Below are 8,622 nucleotides of genomic sequence, written 5' to 3'. Positions count from 1 at the left end.
TCGCTCTGGAACTGAAATCGGAACGCTCACTGACATTTGCCCTATCTGAAAGTCTGATAAACGCCGGAAAAATGACTAAGTCCAAAAAAAAAAATGTTTCAACTTTTTTCAATTTTACCCCCGTGGGATATATATTCTACCTACACACGTTTGGAACTCTCCTGGGCTACCCTCACACATATTATTCCCTCATTTAGTGGATATTTTCACAAAAAAGTTAATTTTTCAAAAATCCAGTAAATTGACTGAAAATGACTAAATATCAAGGACTCATTGGGCGAATCGCTCTGGAACTGAAATCGGAACGCTCACTGACATTTGCCCTATCTGAAAATCTGATAAACGCCGGAAAAATGACTAAGTCCAAAAAAAATAATTTTTCAACTTTTTTCAATTTTACCCCCGTGGGATATATATTCTACCCACACACATTTGGAACTCTCCTGGGGTACCCTCACACATATTATTCCCTCATTTAGTGGATATTTTCACAAAAAAGTGAAATTTTCAAAAATCCAGAAAATTGGCTGAAAATGACTAAATATCAAGGACTCATTGGGCGAATCGCTCTGGAACTGAAATCGGAACGCTCACTGACATTTGCCCTATCTGAAAATCTGATAAACGCCGGAAAAATGACTAAGTCCAAAAAAAATAATTTTTCAACTTTTTTCAATTTTACCCCCGTGGGATATATATTCTACCCACACACATTTGGAACTCTCCTGGGGTACCCTCACACATATTATTCCCTCATTTAGTGGATATTTTCACAAAAAAGTGAAATTTTCAAAAATCCAAAATATTGGCTGAAAACGACTAAATATCAAGGACTCATTGGGTGAATCGCTCTTGAACTGAAATCGGAATGCTCACTGACATTTGCCCTATCTGAAGGTCTGATAAACGCCGGAAAAATGACTAAGTCCAAAAAAAAAGTATTTTTCAACTTTTTTCAGTTTTACCCCGTGGGATTTATATTCTACCCACACACATTTGGAACTCTCCTGGGGTACCCTCACACATATTATTCCCTCATTTAGTGGATATTTTCATAAAAAAGTGAAATTTTCAAAAATCCAAAATATTGGCTGAAAACGACTAAATATCAAGGACTCATTGGGCGAATCGCTCTGGAACTGAAATCGGAACGCTCACTGACATTTGCCCTATCTGAAGGTCTGATAAACGCCGGAAAAATGACTAAGTCCAAAAAAAAAGTATTTTTCAACTTTTTTCAGTTTTACCCCCGTGGGATATATATTCTACCCACACACATTTGGAACTCTCCTGGGGTACCCTCACACATATTATTCCCTCATTTAGTGGATATTTTCACAAAAAAGTGAATTTTTCAAAAATCCAGAAAATTGGCTGAAATCGACTAAATATCAAGGACTCACTGGGCGAATCGCTCTGGAACTGAAATCGGAACGCTCACTGACATTTGCCCTATCTGAAAGTCTGATAAACGCCGGAAAAATGACTAAGTCCAAAAAAAATAATTTTTCAACTTTTTTCAATTTTACCCCCGTGGGATATATATTCTACCCACACACATTTGGAACTCTCCTGGGGTACCCTCACACATATTATTCCCTCATTTAGTGGATATTTTCACAAAAAAAGTGAAATTTTCAAAAATCCAAAATATTGGCTGAAAACGACTAAATATCAAGGACTCATTGGGCGAATCGCTCTGGAACTGAAATCGGAACACTCACTGACATTTGCCCTATCTGAAAGTCTGATAAACGCCGGAAACATGACTAAGTCCAAAAAAAAAATTTTTTCAACTTTTTTCAATTTTACCCCCGTGGGATATATATTCTACCCACACACATTTGGAACTCTGCTGGGCTACTCTCACACATATTATTCCCTCATTTAGTGGATATTTTCACAAAAAAGTGAAATTTTCAAAAATCCAGAAAATTGCCTGAAAATGACTAAATATCAAGGACTCATTGGGCGAATCGCTCTGGAACTGAAATCGGAACGCTCACTGACATTTGCCCTATCTGAAAGTCTGATAAATGCCGGAAAAATGACTAAGTCCAAAAAAAATAATTTTTCAACTTTTTTCAATTTTACCCCCGTGGGATATATATTCTACCCACACACATTTGGAACTCTCCTGGGGTACCCTCACACATATTATTCCCTCATTTAGTGGATATTTTCACAAAAAAGTGAAATTTTCAAAAATCCAAAATATTGGCTGAAAACGACTAAATATCAAGGACTCATTGGGCGAATCGCTCTGGAACTGAAATCGGAACGCTCACTGACATTTGCCCTATCTGAAAGTCTGATAAACGCCGGAAAAATGACTATGTCCCAAAAAAAAAAATGTTTCAACTTTTTTCAATTTTACCCCCGTGGGATATATATTCTACCCACACACATTTGGAACTCTCCTGGGCTACCCTCACACATATTATTCCCTCATTTAGTGGATATTTTCACAAAAAAGTGAATTTTTCAAAAATCCAGTAAATTGGCTGAAAATGACTAAATATCAAGGACTCATTGGGCGAATCGCTCTGGAACTGAAATCGGAACGCTCACTGACATTTGCAATATCTGAAAGTCTGATAAACGCCGGAAAAATGACTTAGTCCAAAAAAAAAATGTTTCAACTTTTTTCAATTTTACCCCCGTGGGATATATATTCTACCCACACACATTTGGAACTCTCCTGGGCTACCCTCACACATATTATTCCCTCATTTAGTGGATATTTTCACAAAAAAGTGAATTTTTAAAAATCCAGAAAATTGGCTGAAAACGACTAAATATCAAGGACTCATTCGGCGAATCGCTCTGGAACTGAAATCGGAACGCTCACTGACATTTGCCCTATCTGAAAGTCTGTTAAACGCCGGAAAAATGACTAAGTCCAAAAAAAAAGTATTTTTCAACTTTTTTCAGTTTTACCCCCGTGGGATTTATATTCTACCCACACACATTTGGAACTCTCCTGGGGTACCCTCACACATATTATTCCCTCATTTAGTGGATATTTTCACAAAAAAGTGAATTTTTCAAAAATCCAGAAAATTGGCTGAAAATTACTAAATATCAAGGACTCAATGGGCGAATCACTCTGGAACTGAAATCGGAACGCTCACTGACATTTGCCCTATCTGAAAGTCTGATAAACGCCGGAAAAATGACTAAGTCCAAAAAAAATAATTTTTCAACTTTTTTCAATTTTACCCCCGTGGGATATATATTCTACCCACACACATTTGGAACTCTCCTGGGGTACCCTCACACATATTATTCCCTCATTTAGTGGATATTTTCACAAAAAAGTGAAATTTTCAAAAATCCAAAATATTGGCTGAAAACGACTAAATATCAAGGACTCATTGGGCGAATCGCTCTGGAACTGAAATCGGAACGCTCACTGACATTTGCCCTATCTGAAGGTCTGATAAACGCCGGAAAAATGACTAAGTCCAAAAAAAAAGTATTTTTCAACTTTTTTCAGTTTTACCCCCGTGGGATTTATATTCTACCCACACACATTTGGAACTCTCCTGGGGTACCCTCACACATATTATTCCCTCATTTAGTGGATATTTTCACAAAAAAGTGAATTTTTCAAAAATCCAGAAAATTGGCTGAAATCGACTAAATATCAAGGACTCACTGGGCGAATCGCTCTGGAACTGAAATCGGAACGCTCACTGACATTTGCCCTATCTGAAAGTCTGATAAACGCCGGAAAAATGACTAAGTCCAAAAAAAATAATTTTTCAACTTTTTTCAATTTTACCCCCGTGGGATATATATTCTACCCACACACATTTGGAACTCTGCTGGGCTACTCTCACACATATTATTCCCTCATTTAGTGGATATTTTCACAAAAAAGTGAAATTTTCAAAAATCCAGAAAATTGCCTGAAAATGACTAAATATCAAGGACTCATTGGGCGAATCGCTCTGGAACTGAAATCGGAACGCTCACTGACATTTGCCCTATCTGAAAGTCTGATAAATGCCGGAAAAATGACTAAGTCCAAAAAAAATAATTTTTCAACTTTTTTCAATTTTACCCCCGTGGGATATATATTCTACCCACACACATTTGGAACTCTCCTGGGGTACCCTCACACATATTATTCCCTCATTTAGTGGATATTTTCACAAAAAAGTGAAATTTTCAAAAATCCAAAATATTGGCTGAAAACGACTAAATATCAAGGACTCATTGGGCGAATCGCTCTGGAACTGAAATCGGAACGCTCACTGACATTTGCCCTATCTGAAAGTCTGATAAACGCCGGAAAAATGACTATGTCCCAAAAAAAAAATGTTTCAACTTTTTTCAATTTTACCCCCGTGGGATATATATTCTACCCACACACATTTGGAACTCTCCTGGGCTACCCTCACACATATTATTCCCTCATTTAGTGGATATTTTCACAAAAAAGTGAATTTTTCAAAAATCCAGTAAATTGGCTGAAAATGACTAAATATCAAGGACTCATTGGGCGAATCGCTCTGGAACTGAAATCGGAACGCTCACTGACATTTGCCCTATCTGAAAATCTGATAAACGCCGGAAAAATGACTAAGTCCAAAAAAACTAATTTTTCAACTTTTTTCAATTTTACCCCCGTGGGATATATATTCTACCCACACACATTTGGAACTCTCCTGGGGTACCCTCACACATATTATTCCCTCATTTAGTTTATATTTTCACAAAAAAGTGAAAATTTCAAAAATCCAGAAAATTGGCTGAAAATGACTAAATATCAAGGGCTCATTGGGCGAATCGCTCTGGAACTGAAATCGGAACGCTCACTGACATTTGCAATATCTGAAAGTCTGATAAACGCCGGAAAAATGACTAAGTCCAAAAAAAATTTTTTTTCAACTTTTTTCAATTTTACCCACACACATTTGGAACTCTCCTGGGGTACCCTCACACATATTATTCCCTCATTTAGTGGATATTTTCATAAAAAAGTGAAATTTTCAAAAATCCAAAATATTGGCTGAAAACGACTAAATATCAAGGACTCATTGGGCGAATCGCTCTGGAACTGAAATCGGAACGCTCACTGACATTTGCCCTATCTGAAAGTCTGATAAACGCCGGAAAAATGACTATGTCCAAAAAAAATAATTTTTCAACTTTTTTCAATTTTTCCCCGTGGGATATATATTCTACCCACACACATTTGGAACTCTCCTGGGGTACCCTCACACATATTATTCCCTCATTTAGTGGATATTTTCACAAAAAAAGTGAAATTTTCAAAAATTAAAAAATATTGGCTGAAAACGACTAAATATCAAGGACTCATTGGGCGAATCGCTCTGGAACTGAAATCGGAACGCTCACTGACGTTTGCCCTATCTGAAAGTCTGATAAACGCCAGAAAAATGACTAAGTCAAAAAAAAAAATTTTTCAACTTTTTCAATTTTACCCCGTGGGATATATATTCTACCCACACACATTTGGAACTCTCCTGGGGTACCCTCACACATATTATTCCCTCATTTAGTGGATATTTTCACAAAAAAGTGAATTTTTCAAAAATCCAGAAAATTGGCTGAAAACGACTAAATATCAAGGACTCATTGGGCGAATAGCTCTGGAACTGAGATTGGAATGCTCACTGACATTTCCCCTATCTGAAAGTCTGATAAACGCCGGAAAAATGACTAAGTCCAAAAAAAATAATTTTTCAACTTTTTTCAATTTTACCCCCGTGGGATATATATTCTACCCACATACATTTGGAACTCTCCTGGGGTACCCTCACACATATTATTCCCTCATTTAGTGGATATTTTCACAAAAAAGTGAAATTTTCAAAAATCCAAAATATTGGCTGAAAATGACTAAATATCAAGGACTCATTGGGCGAATCGCTCTGGAACTGAAATCGGAACGCTCAATGACATTTGCAATATCTGAAAGTCTGATAAACGCCGGAAAAATGACTAAGTCCAAAAAAAATAATTTTTCAACTTTTTTCAATTTTACCCCCGTGGGATATATATTCTAAACACACACATTTGGAACTCTCCTGGGGTACCCTCACACATATTATTCTCTCATTTAGTGGATATTTTCACAAAAAAGTGAAATTTTCAAAAATCCAAAATATTGGCTGAAAATGACTAAATATCAAGGACTCATTGGGCGAATCGCTCTGGAACTGAAATCGGAACGCTCACTGACATTTGCAATATCTGAAAGTCTGATAAACGCCGGAAAAATGACTAAGTCCAAAAAAAATAATTTATCAACTTTTTTCAATTTTACCCCCGTGGGATATATATTCTACCCTCACACATTTGGAACTCTCCTGGGGTACCCTCACACATATTATTCCCTCATTTAGTGGATATTTTCACAAAAAAGTGAAATTTTCAAAAATCCAGAAAATTGGCTGAAAATGACTAAATATCAAGGACTCATTGGGCGAATCGCTCTGGAACTGAAATCGGAACGCTCACTGACATTTGCCCTATCTGAAAGTCTGATAAACGCCGGAAAAATGGCTAAGTCCAAAAAAAAAGTGTTTTTCAACTTTTTTCAGTTTTACCCCCGTGGGATTTATATTCTACCCACACACATTTGGAACTCTCCTGGGGTACCCTCACACATATTATTCCCTCATTTAGTGGATATTTTCACAAAAAAGTGAATTTTTCAAAAATCCAGAAAATTGGCTGAAATCGACTAAATATCAAGGACTCACTGGGCGAATCGCTCTGGAACTGAAATCGGAACGCTCACTGACATTTGCCCTATCTGAAAGTCTGATAAACGCCGGAAAAATGACTAAGTCCAAAAAAAATAATTTTTCAACTTTTTTCAATTTTACCCCCGTGGGATATATATTCTACCCACACACATTTGGAACTCTGCTGGGCTACTCTCACACATATTATTCCCTCATTTAGTGGATATTTTCACAAAAAAGTGAAATTTTCAAAAATCCAGAAAATTGCCTGAAAATGACTAAATATCAAGGACTCATTGGGCGAATCGCTCTGGAACTGAAATCGGAACGCTCACTGACATTTGCCCTATCTGAAAGTCTGATAAATGCCGGAAAAATGACTAAGTCCAAAAAAAATAATTTTTCAACTTTTTTCAATTTTACCCCCGTGGGATATATATTCTACCCACACACATTTGGAACTCTCCTGGGGTACCCTCACACATATTATTCCCTCATTTAGTGGATATTTTCACAAAAAAGTGAAATTTTCAAAAATCCAAAATATTGGCTGAAAACGACTAAATATCAAGGACTCATTGGGCGAATCGCTCTGGAACTGAAATCGGAACGCTCACTGACATTTGCCCTATCTGAAAGTCTGATAAACGCCGGAAAAATGACTATGTCCCAAAAAAAAAATGTTTCAACTTTTTTCAATTTTACCCCCGTGGGATATATATTCTACCCACACACATTTGGAACTCTCCTGGGCTACCCTCACACATATTATTCCCTCATTTAGTGGATATTTTCACAAAAAAGTGAATTTTTCAAAAATCCAGTAAATTGGCTGAAAATGACTAAATATCAAGGACTCATTGGGCGAATCGCTCTGGAACTGAAATCGGAACGCTCACTGACATTTGCCCTATCTGAAAATCTGATAAACGCCGGAAAAATGACTAAGTCCAAAAAAACTAATTTTTCAACTTTTTTCAATTTTACCCCCGTGGGATATATATTCTACCCACACACATTTGGAACTCTCCTGGGGTACCCTCACACATATTATTCCCTCATTTAGTTTATATTTTCACAAAAAAGTGAAAATTTCAAAAATCCAGAAAATTGGCTGAAAATGACTAAATATCAAGGGCTCATTGGGCGAATCGCTCTGGAACTGAAATCGGAACGCTCACTGACATTTGCAATATCTGAAAGTCTGATAAACGCCGGAAAAATGACTAAGTCCAAAAAAAATTTTTTTTCAACTTTTTTCAATTTTACCCACACACATTTGGAACTCTCCTGGGGTACCCTCACACATATTATTCCCTCATTTAGTGGATATTTTCATAAAAAAGTGAAATTTTCAAAAATCCAAAATATTGGCTGAAAACGACTAAATATCAAGGACTCATTGGGCGAATCGCTCTGGAACTGAAATCGGAACGCTCACTGACATTTGCCCTATCTGAAAGTCTGATAAACGCCGGAAAAATGACTATGTCCAAAAAAAATAATTTTTCAACTTTTTTCAATTTTTCCCCGTGGGATATATATTCTACCCACACACATTTGGAACTCTCCTGGGGTACCCTCACACATATTATTCCCTCATTTAGTGGATATTTTCACAAAAAAAGTGAAATTTTCAAAAATTAAAAAATATTGGCTGAAAACGACTAAATATCAAGGACTCATTGGGCGAATCGCTCTGGAACTGAAATCGGAACGCTCACTGACGTTTGCCCTATCTGAAAGTCTGATAAACGCCAGAAAAATGACTAAGTCCAAAAAAAAAAATTTTTCAACTTTTTCAATTTTACCCCGTGGGATATATATTCTACCCACACACATTTGGAACTCTCCTGGGGTACCCTCACACATATTATTCCCTCATTTAGTGGATATT

Source organism: Phyllobates terribilis, unplaced genomic scaffold, assembly GCF_046119375.1.
Source record: "Phyllobates terribilis strain yellow unplaced genomic scaffold, ASM4611937v1 Scaffold_72__1_contigs__length_7157903, whole genome shotgun sequence".
Taxonomy (NCBI): domain Eukaryota; kingdom Metazoa; phylum Chordata; class Amphibia; order Anura; family Dendrobatidae; genus Phyllobates; species Phyllobates terribilis.
This window is presented reverse-complemented; position numbering follows the sequence as displayed.